Source organism: Camarhynchus parvulus, chromosome 4A (assembly GCF_901933205.1).
Source record: "Camarhynchus parvulus chromosome 4A, STF_HiC, whole genome shotgun sequence".
Lineage (NCBI taxonomy): Eukaryota > Metazoa > Chordata > Aves > Passeriformes > Thraupidae > Camarhynchus > Camarhynchus parvulus.
The window spans coordinates 12,342,164-12,353,569 of record NC_044600.1 but is presented as its reverse complement, the minus strand read 5'-3'; the positions used below and the strand labels follow the sequence as shown (position 1 = coordinate 12,353,569).

General features: G+C 45.6%; 1 protein-coding gene across 3 annotated transcripts in view; it reads left to right on the top strand.

The window, feature by feature from the left end:
* Window positions 1-9,988: 9,988 nt before the first annotated feature.
* Window positions 9,989-11,406, top strand: part of MTM1 (myotubularin 1) — a 42,407-nt gene continuing 40,989 nt past the window's right edge. For all 3 annotated transcript variants that reach the window (XM_030967557.1, XM_030967556.1, XM_030967558.1), the window contains exon 1: window positions 9,989-10,029. The gene's annotated coding sequence lies outside the window, so the exon portion shown is untranslated. The remainder of the gene's footprint in view (window positions 10,030-11,406) is intronic.

The following is an 11,406-nucleotide window of genomic DNA, read 5'->3' as shown; positions in this document are numbered from 1 at the left end:
GGAATGATGATCCTTCCTTGCCACAGAGGTGTTGTTGGAAGAAGAACTGGACTAAGTATAATTATTATTGTCTTGCTGGTTGTATTTGTAAGTACTCTTTAGTAAACATGTCTTTTGGGGAGTTGGCACAAAACCACAATGACCAATGCCCTGCTTGGGTTGCAGCCCAAGCACAAGGCTGCTGCCTCTCCCTGGGTCAGCTTGGGCTGCAGCACAGGCACAGGGAAGTGCAGGGCAAAGGCATGATGACCACAGACAAATATTCCAGCAGCTGGAGTACCAGCACTGCAGTCCTGGCTGGTGTCAGCTGTAACAGTTAATGACAATTAATTGCCTGTTTTTTCTAAAAAAAAAACCCTACCTTTGTCTGTACTTTGCCTTGCCTTTTCTGATCTCTGTTTAAAGTGTGAAAATGCTCAAAGTGTAATCCTGCCTTCACTCTGACAGTCTGTGTCATTAAGGCAAATAATTACAGCTAGTAAGGGCTAGTGAACTGTAGGACTAAACATATCTGCACAGTTCTCCTGCTGTATTTACTAGACCAGCAGATCACCCCACAAGATGTACATGGACTTATGCTATGAGCCAAATTCTGCCACCATGCAGTGTAAACACACAATAGATCTCCCGAAGGCAATGGTACAGTATGGGATTTATACAAACATAAATAAGAGCAGCATGGGGTGCTCTGGCAGTGCAAACTGAATTTGGATTTCTAAAATAGTTACAAGGAATGAAGTGTCTGACAGCACTCACTGTTGAATGCCATCATTTATTTTCCATACAAGTTACGTCACCAGACTGCCCTCATAATTATGGCCATGAAAAAACAGAGGCAAGGCAGTAAGCTTTTCCTCTTGGATTCTAAAATAACATCAAATGCCTATAAAGTCCAGAATTTCCAAAGACTTGAGCTCACTGAAAGCCTCTCTCACTGAAAGATTCGTAGCATAGGTAAGCCAGACTTACTGTGGAAAAAGTCTCTTTGTGGATTGTATTAATCTAAAGCAGCCCATTTATAACAAAGGAAAAACAGAAAAACACACTCTCTCCTATTAGACAGTAGGAATAGATGTCATGGGAGCCTGGATCAGGCAATTTCCCTGGGAAGCATAGCCCTGACTTATGCAGAACCTGAGCCCTGCTGCTCAGAGGCTCTCCAGGATTGATTACATGTCTGTCTTAAGAAGCTTTCAACAAAGGAAGCTGCCCTGATGTTGAAGTGTAAGGTCAAGCTCTCCTCTTGTGTAGGATGTTGTAAATCAGGAGCTATTCCACTGCCTGCTGCAGGGTAACCTCTGATTTACACCTCTCTGGGAGCAGAGCAAGCACCTGGCAAGAAGCTGGCACTTGTCTCATGGTCCTGCCTGGATGACCCTCGTGGTGGGACAGGCCACAGATGTGCAGGGGGGCCCCAAGGGAGGACTTGTTCCCTGCTGGTGCTGCAGGGCAGCAGGGACACGGGGAGGAATGAGGCAAGTGGCCACTGCCCAGCTCTGCCTCTCTGCTGCTGCCATCTGCACTGACAGGCAGGTGGCACATGCTCCTGGGGGACACTGGCCCTGGCACATCTGCCCAGACACTTACTCAGGCTGAGCTCAGGTTTTGGTGCTAAACTCCAGATTAATGCCTGTTTCCTCTATTCCCTGATATAGATATAGATAAATAGAGATATAGAGATACAGGAGAGAGAGAGAGAGAGAGAGAGAGAGAGATGAGATAGCAAGCAAATTTAAAACAAACAAACCAACAAACAAACAAAAAACCTAGAAAGAAGTGAGATGTTTTAGATACCAGTAAGGGTCTCTCCTGGGCAAGGTGAAACAGAAGTACTGGTTGGCAGATGCAAGAGTTCCTGAGAACTTCAAACTCTGCCTGGGCAAGAGGCCTCCTGTGTACAATCCTGCATGAAACCAGGGACAGGCAGGTTATTAAAGCAGTCGGGCTGAAACCACTGGAGCTGCAGTTAATCACAGCCATGCCTGTGCTATAGATGAGTGATGACTCTCACAATTAAAGGGAAAATATTATTATGCACATGTTAAGAGAAGTTTTGTAGATGTATAGTTATGTCTCCCCCTTTCATTGTTGTCACTGCTGGCCTGGCTCGTCGGGCATTTGGGAGGCTCAGCTTGTTACTGTGGCAGCACCTGGGCTCCAACCAGGTGTAAGATGTAACAAAGTCATCTCCACCACTGCACAGTGAAGAAGGAGTCGATTGACAAGACTTTGGGAGGGGCTAAAGGTTTAAAGGGCAGAACATCAATTATGTAGATGAGCACATGGTGGTAGAATCCTTTGCTCCTGTGGCTGTACTATCATCTCTATTTAGTCTTCTGTTGTTTGATAAGGCTATAATAAACCTTCTAAATGTTTTGAAAGTGAGTATCATTTCTCACAACAGCTGTGTGCTGATTAAAACAACCCCCTGCCACAGCAGTGATTTGTCCCCACAGCAAAGGGCCCGTGGCTGAGCCCTGCTGCCACTCTCAACGTGTGCCAAAGCCAAAGACCACTGAGAAGCTCCTGAGGTTTGTGCATCACATTGTTTTTGTCCTTATCATGGTTTTTGATGCTGCAGTTTAATGTCTTTAACCAACTTGGCTGGAGAAGAAAAAAGAAATGCCCTTTTAAGCCTAAAGTTGGATTTGTATTTAAAAAGGACATTTTAATTGTTCTGGTGTTGCCTTGATCCCTTTTCAAGGAGTGAAAAGACACGTGTGCTGACCCTGCTGGGTTCCCTGTCCTGGAGCTGTGCTGTGTTTGATGGATGACTGGGACAGACAAGACCTGGGGCAGTAGCAGGGATGGTGGGACTGGCCTATTTTCACTCCCTGAGGAGAAGCCAGCCCAAAGCTATAAAGTTGTGAAATCTCTTTTTTGTTTTGCTGATATAGAGCTGTACTTGGCTAGCGAGCTGCAGAAACATGCTTTGTTTCAAGTTTACAGACTGCTCCTCGTCAACTCTGCAGGCTTTGTATGGCAGCCAGAGAAAGAGAATTACCTGGCATTCCCTTATTCCTTTCCTCTTCTCAGCCTGTAAATTACTATTCTCTTTCACCTATTGGCTGACTGCACTATTTGCCTAAGCAGTTCCCATTAACCCCCTGTTTGAGCCTTACAATCCTTAAGAAATATATATATTTTCCTGTGCTCTTTCAGGATAGTTGATGATGTCCATTAGCAGTGGGGGACCATGAGGCACAAAAGGCTCAAGACTCAAATCCCAAAGATATTTAGGTGCCTAATGAGGCAGGCAAACACCAGTAGGATTTTTCAAGTGTAGTTAAGCAGGACTAGCAGCCACGTCTCATGGGCAGTGGGTTGTGTGTTACCATCAGTAGCTGTGCAGATCCAGGAAAAGCTGGTTGTTTCTGTGTGGCTTGTTGTGGGTAAAAAGGGGCTGTGAGTCAGGCCCCTTGGTGTCTTAATTTTCCAACCATAAGAGTCAGCTGGCTAATTCTGGCAGGGATAGCATGCAGCCTGGCAGGTAGGCAGTGGAGAACGAGCCATGGATTCCAGCTCTCCTGTGTGCAAGTTCTTTGCTTTACTCAATACCTTGTTCCCACCTCTGTGATGTGGCACACCTGGCCCTGCCACAGGGCTTGGGCTCACACAGAAAACAGGTCACTCTTCTTGGCCAATATTCCTGCCAACAAACCCTTCAAAAGTGCCACCTGTGCATCTTGAAGGCAGGTGGAGTCCTACTCCTGCTTCAAACCTGCAATTCAAACCTGACACCTCTTGAGCTTCTAATGGATCATTAATGTACCCAAGATGTAGTGAGACACCATCTGCATCCATGCTTGTCCTGGCATGCAATCAGGCAGGGAGACTCTTTTCATCTTCTTGCACCTAGAAGTCTGATCCCAGAATGTTTCCATTTTAATTTTCTGTCAATTGGTAATTTTATTCCTCTTGTCAGCATCCACAATAAGCATGAGAAGTTTTTCCTCTGGCTGTGGCAGTATTTATAGCTGTAGTACCTCTTGTCCACATCCTGAAATCATCCTCAAACTTAAACTCTGAGCTATCCTAGAGAGCAAATATATTCTTTTATGTATTTTTGTGTATTTTATGCAGTGCCCAAACAATGAGGCCCTAGTCTCTAGATGCTACCATAAGTCTACTAATAAATAATAGCTCAACACTGAGATTAACACTGCTACACAGAGACCCTTCTGATTTGGTACATTAACTTCTTATTCTTTTCATGCTGTGAATGTAAGCTGTAGCTGGAGATAAAAAGTGCTGTGAAGATTACTGTACGTGCTCTGATCTTCTGAACCCTGAATGAGGGTCACTGTTGTATAATAAATTGCATTAAAATATAAATGAAAAGAAATCGTGTACAATTTTTCCAGCAAGAATTGTTCACAAGAAGCTTCATGGAAGAAATGACTGCATTAGCTCCAATAAAAGCCATTATTTCTTTCAGGTGGCTGCTTGAAGATTTGCTAATTGTCTGAAGAACTTATATCAGCACCTGATGTGATATTCAGGGCTGCTGAGACCCCACTTGTCTCAGTGATTTTGCAGAGCTGAGAGAGGGTTTGTTCCACACATTAGAGCAACCAAAGAAATTCTGCTTCATAATAAAATTATTTTCTCCTATTCACCACAGTGTAAAGATGTGCCAGGCCAAATGATCCACAGCAGTATGGCTCTCTAGCTGGGCTGTGACCTTGGGACTATTTAAATTCAGCAACTGCAATCTGCTGTCTGGAGCTTGTCTGAATTTTGAAGCTCCCTCCTCTTTGTTGTGGGATGACAGCTGAAAGGGGCTGTGCTGTGTTTTCAAAATTCACAGATATTCCACTGTGAGTGGGAAATGCTGGCTTCCTGTCCTGCCCCATCAGCTGCAGTGACTCTTGAGCAATAAAACAAAGAGTATTTCTGAATGGAGCATGTATTAACTCTGCTGTGACAGCCTGTCTCTGTCGCACTCATTCACATACTAAAAATGATGCTTAAAATAATTCTTACATGCTGAATTGTGAGTGATTCAGACAGTACTGTAAAAGCTTCAGATGTTAAACCTTCACATGTGTGGACCTTGACAATAGGAGAGGGGTGTTTGGGGGTCCATCTTGCACAGTTTTCCCTGATAAAACTGTTTGATGCCAAGATGCTTTTGCTTTTACAAGGTGTTTTAACTTCAACCACTTCACTCCTGAAGTCTCAGCTGCCTGAGTTGTGTCACTGGAGTTCTTTCAGGATTTGAATGAAACCTCAGCCCTTCACAGAACTACAGAGCAAAAGCAAAGCACTTAACAGGTATTAGTCTAAAGGGTCCTTCTCTTTTACAAGCTCTATTTATACATTTAACAGATAATTTTCTATTGCAGTATGCAATAGAAAGTGTACTGGAAGGTTATGCTTTTGTGTGCTATTTGCTTTAAGAAGATTTTCTTCTATTTCTCTTAATTTGTAGCATTGTTCTACTAGGATTAATTCCACTAAAAGATCAGGTAATTCAGTGGATATTACTAACTTCAATTTGTTTGGTTCTTCTAATCCAAATACTCCAGTTCTCTTAAAACCTTTATGTACTATGCAAATTAGGTATGATAGATGTGAGAATGAGTTTGCCTTTCTGTGAAATGCAGCTATTTCTCAAATAAAACATACTAACTGCTTCTAATATTTGCATAGAGAATATAAGGGGAGGGGGGGAGGTGGTTCCTACATAAATATAGGATCAGCACATACCTGATACTAATTTTCCTTGTCTTTGAAGACAAGGAATCAGTGTGTGTCAGGCAGTGACAGCAGATGTGTGTATTTATGTACATACACATAGACAGGTATATATTGGATGCATCAGTTGCCAAGTGCCAGGTTTTGGTGACAGCAGTGCTGTGTATGCAAACCCAGGTATCCAAAAGCGAGCTATCATCTGCCTGAAATCACAATAACAAGTATTCAGTCAGGGCTTCTGAAAGTGCTTCCCAAAATACAATTGCTATTTCCAGCCCCTGGGAGTCACAGGATCCAGAAATACAAGAAACCTCTTATATAACTCACCTTATTGCTATTGTGAGTCAAGCAGAAAGGGGCAGATTTTTTTTAGGGTGCTTTATGTGTTTTATTTGGTGACATGTTACTTGATAAAGAAACAATTAGGCTAATTGAAGGGAAAGCTAGGCAGAAATAGGTTAAAGAGGTCTTAAAGTACAGCTTAAAAGAATTAAATCTGGAGGTCTTTATTTAGCAGAGACAAAAATAAACATCAGGTTAGCAAACAAAGAACAATGACAGGAAACAAAGGGTGTAAGTAGCACTGTGCGAGAAGAGCAAAAGAATCACTGATATACCATATCTTTTCTAATATCTAACTTGTTAAAGGGCAAAAAATGTACACATGTGAGCATACAGACACATCTGTGGATTTGTGATGTTTAACATGCATTGTCCTTTCCATTTTATCTGTCACGACAGCAACTGAAAACAGCAACAGGAAATTATTGTGTGGTAACATAAATTATTGTGTGGGACATAAATCATCTTTAACTTGACCTATGGGCCTGATTTAAAGATGCAGATTCCTCACCTCCACTTAGTTTTTTTCTCCAGAATAGGAGGAAAATGAATTAATATTATTATCAGGTATTGTTGTGCTCTCAAACTGCAATTTTATATCATCAATCTCATAATGCCTTAGTTCCCCCTGGCATCTCAGTTCTACACGTGTATTTATTATTTGCATTACCATAGTGCTACAAGAGCCTGGTGTGTATCAGGGTCAATACTTTTTCTACTTTACAAAGAATGAAATTAGAGAACTGAGGAATACAGGCAGGAGAGGCAGCATAATGAACTGTGATCCTCTGTTGTAGACACTACAAGAAGGAAAAGTTTTAAGGAGAGGTTTTAAAGAAAATTACCAGTAACCTGTGGGCTGTTTATAGGATCTTTGGAAATAAAAGGCAGCAATGAGAATGCACAAAAGAACATGTTTAAATGTATTACAAGTGGGTGGGGAAAGCTGGCATGGTGAGCTGATTGGAGCTGCAGTCAGATGTCAGCAGGGAATGGAAATGGCAAGTGGACAGGCTGCCAAGGCCTTCCAAAGCAAAGACAGGTAGGAAGGGTCCACGTGATAGAGTAGGCTGAGCCAGCACAGGGATGAAAAGAGTGGAATAACACGGTGAGAATGACAGACTTAGAAAAATGGTCACTGCAGTAGTGTTCTCAATAAATATGAGTAAGACAAGGTTATATTTTTCAAGGCCAAGGGAAAGGATGTTGCAGTAATTAAGATTTGAGACGATGGGAGTTTTAGCTGTATGGACAGATTTAGACATAGTCTGACCATAAAGGGCTAGGGAAAGGTCTGAGTCAAAGATGATTACATACAGGCAGATAAGAGCGTAATAGATAGAGAGTACTGGTGGGAGAAGGCTTGACACTATTTTAACTGTACTGAGCTGAAAATGACATTAGCATTGTCAATTAACTAGTTTTTATCCAGATGGTGCAGGGATTGGAGGGTGGAGTATTTGTGTGCTGTCTGGGCTGATTACAGTGGAGGCACCACATCCTGCAGTACAGCAGTGTACCACAACAAGGACAGGCTCAGAAATACACAGAGAGCCTAAACATCCCCACACCCCACTCATGTCCCACGTTATTAACAGTAATTCATGCTCTTGCAGATCATCAGTCAGGGGACTAAGCACATTTCTTCCAGTTCATGTCACCTTTGGGTGCCTGACCATGCATGTGTGGGAGGATTCACAGGACCATTGTGACTGACTGCAATGGAAGATGGAGTCACACAGAAGAGTCACAGGAAAGTACTAGAGATACAAGCTGAAGTTTTTTTAGGAAAGCAAGTCAATCTGTATTGAGGAGGCATAGCTGGGAAAAAAAAAGAGTGGAAAAGGTCATTTGAGCTGTGGTCATAGTACAAATTATCTGGGGATAAAGTGTGGAGTGGCTAGAGCAGAGACCCAGGGAGAAAGAGCTGGTTAATACTGACTGGAAGCCAGAAGGCATGTAAAAAGCAGTCCCTCAAAAATGTGCCAGTTGGTGTCTTAGAAATGTAGGAGGAAAAAAACGGACAGGTCAGCCACTGAACAAGGGTGAGTATTTCACTTGACAGATTCAGGTGGAATAATAGTTGCGATCATTAAAGGTCATATGAGCAAGAGGCTGTTTGAGCCTTTGTCGTCTGAAAGAAATGCAAAGGGCATAAGCCAGGTTGGAAAAAATCTAGGACAAAACTGATGGAAATAAATTTATGAGAACATTTGGGGAGAGCACTTTTAGTGATCTGAGTCATGACATGCCAGAAATGAGTTCTAGTTCTCATGATGACAGAGAAAAACCTTTAAAACATTATTTGAATGAAACCTTGAAAGAATGATCAAGGATCCTCTGTGTGTACACACACATATGTATGTAGACCTGTGCATACATATATATATACACCACACTGGAATACATCAAAGCAAGACTTCAAAACTGCATCAGTGGATTTTTTAGCTAATCTTTGCTGAGAGGATAATGTCAGAGGCAAAGGTATATCATACCAGAAGGCAGCAGACAAGACTGCTTGTGTGAGGGAGGTGAACATTTCATCTCCTTTTGCTCACTGCTTACTCCTGCTGCTTATTAATATAAAACACACAGTTCCATGCTTATTGTGGGAAAATATTTGTCACTCCAGAAACATTTTTCTTCTGTCATAAGATGCAGCAGCCCAGTTCCCCTGTGTTTTTGTGGTTTTGATTTTCTAAAGTTTTTGGAATTCCAGATGTAAATTGTTGATAATAAAGGTGACACCTAAAAGTAATGCATAAAATTATTGTTAAAATTGCTGTCTTGTGGCTTCTTCTGAAAGTACTTCTTGCCTTGTACAAATGCATGGTTCACCTCAAGGAGCCTTTAGGCCAGAGTCAGCTCTTCAGATGGTGTAACTATTTGTTCAAAGAGAAGAAATAACTGCCAAAATTAAACTGGACAAAGACTTTTCCAAGAAGACATGGAAAAGAAGAGTGATATGGTTTCTTTGATATAGTTGTTGGTACGATGCTAATGAACTGGCAGGGGGTGATCTTCCCCCAGAGGAGCCAGAGCCAGTGCTGGCCCTGTGCAGATGTGAGGGGAGCACTGCTGGGTCTGTGAGAGCTGCTTAAACTGAGTATGGAGCTCCTAATTGCTCACAAAGGAACCCAAGTTACTTTCTGTATTATGTATTTTTTAAAATTTTTTCTTTGATCAGCTCTTCTGTGGTATCCAGTCCTGCAAGCACAGAGGAGTTGTCCTTCCACTGATGGGGAATCAAGTTAGGGTTGGTCATACCACTGGAGAAGCTAGACACTGCTGTTTTGTAGCTCAAAAATGTGCTTTACGACATCAAAAAGGCTCGGCAATATCACAAACCCCCTTTCCTGAGAGCAGAGACCGTGAGACCACAGAGAGTGCCCGATCTCCGCCCTGCCCTCCAGACAAGCACAGCTGCTCCCTGTACCAGGCCAACAGGCCATTTCATGGCCAATTTTTATTTCATTTTAATTTTACATGAACGACACGCCTGCCATTTACATCGCCAATTCTTTTACTTCCTTTAGCATAGTGTTTATTCTTATCGTTTATTCCTTTTATTATAGTGTTCATTCGTGTCCAAAGGGTATCCAGAAGTGTGGGTGTCTGATCACTCCATCAGCTTGATCCGTTTCACACGGGCCACACGTTCCTTTCCGCCCCTCCTTCTTCCCCGGCTGTTTCCTTCGGGGCCGCTCTGCGGGGCGGGGACGGCGGCGGCCACAGCCCCGAGCGCCTCAGAGCGCCATGGAGCCCCGCCCGCCCTCACGGCCTGAGGGCCCGCTGCGCCCCGCCCCGCCCCTCGGGGAAGCCCCGCCCCATGGGTGACCGGACCCGCCCCTCCTTGAGGCCCCGCCCGGTTCCCCACAGCCCCGCCCCTCGGCCGCAGCTCCCGGCAGCCCTCGCGGTGTGGGAGGGGCGCGGGCCCGTCACGTGAGCGCCGTGTTCGGGCCCGCGGCGGCGGCACGGGAAGTGTCGGTGAGTGCCGGTGTGGGGCTGCTGTGTGTTACTGGGGCCCGAGAGTGCCGGTGTGGGGCTGCTGTGTGTTATTGGGGCCCGGGGGTACCAGTGAGGGGCTGCTGTGTGTCACTGGGGCCCGGGAGTGCCGGTGAGGGGCTGCTGTGTGTCACTGGGGCCCGGGAGTGCCGGTGTGGGGCTGCTGTGTGTTATTGGGGCCCGGGGGTACCAGTGAGGGGCTGCTGTGTGTCACTGGGGCCCGGGAGTGCAGGTGTGGGGCTGCTGTGTGTCACTGGGGCCCGGCGGTGCCGGTGTGGGGCTGCTGTGTGTTACTGGGGCCCGGGAGTGCCGGTGTGGGGCTGCTGTGTGTCACTGGGGCCCGGAGTCCGGTGTGGGGCGCTGTGTGGGGGACCAGTGCCGGTGGGGCTGCTGTGTGTCACTGGGGCCCGGGAGTGCCGGTGTGGGGCTGCTGTGTGTCACTGGGGCCCGGGAGTGCCGGTGAGGGGCTGCTGTGTGTCACTGGGGCCCGGGAGTGCCGGTGCGGGGCTGCTGTGTGTTATTGGGGCCCGGCAGTGCAGGTGTGGGGCTGCTGTGTGTTATTGGGGCCTGGGAGTGCCGGTGAGTGCCGGTATGGGGCTGCTGTATGTTATTGGGGCCCGGGAGTGCCGGTGAGTGTTGGTGTGGGGCTGCTGTGTGTTATTGGGGCCCGGGGGTGCCGGTCAGTGCCGGTGCGGGAGCGCTGCGTGTCGTTGGGGCCCAGAAGTGCCGGTGCGGGGTCCCGGCGTTGTCGGTGCGTGTGTCGGTGCGTGCGGGCCCCGGGCAGTGTCCGGCCTGTTTGTGGCTCTGGGCAGTGTCGGCGGGGCCCGCGGCTGGCGGGGCTCGGTTGCCCGGGCACTTTGTGGCCGCTGGGCTCCGGCTTCTCCTGATTCGCACCCCGGTGTGCAGCATCCGTCTGGGAGCGAGATGTTCCTGCTCAGCAAAGACACCTCTGAAGTGTAATTTTTACCTTTCCTGTTCAGTTCTCTCCATGATGTCCCAAGTGCTCTTGATTTGCTTTCAGACCTTTAAGCCACTGTAGTGTTCATTTCTGACTGGCTTAACAGTTATTCTGAGGCATGTGACTTCTTTTGGTGTTCACAACTAAAAAGCTGAAACCTTCCATTTCAGAGGAAACTTTTTAGTTGATTTAAAGCAAGAAATTACTCTTGAAGATAACAGACCTTCTTCCTGCTGGTTTTTGTGTTGTGGCAGTCAAAAGGCTTGTTTTCTGCTTTGTATGGTTGGTGGATTTTGATTTGTTGGTGTGGGTTTTTTTCAGATGTGTGTGTTTTAAGAGCATAAGGAGGTGTTAGGTTTTTTCACAGAAAACCCCAGTGCTACCTTAGTGCTATAAAAGCA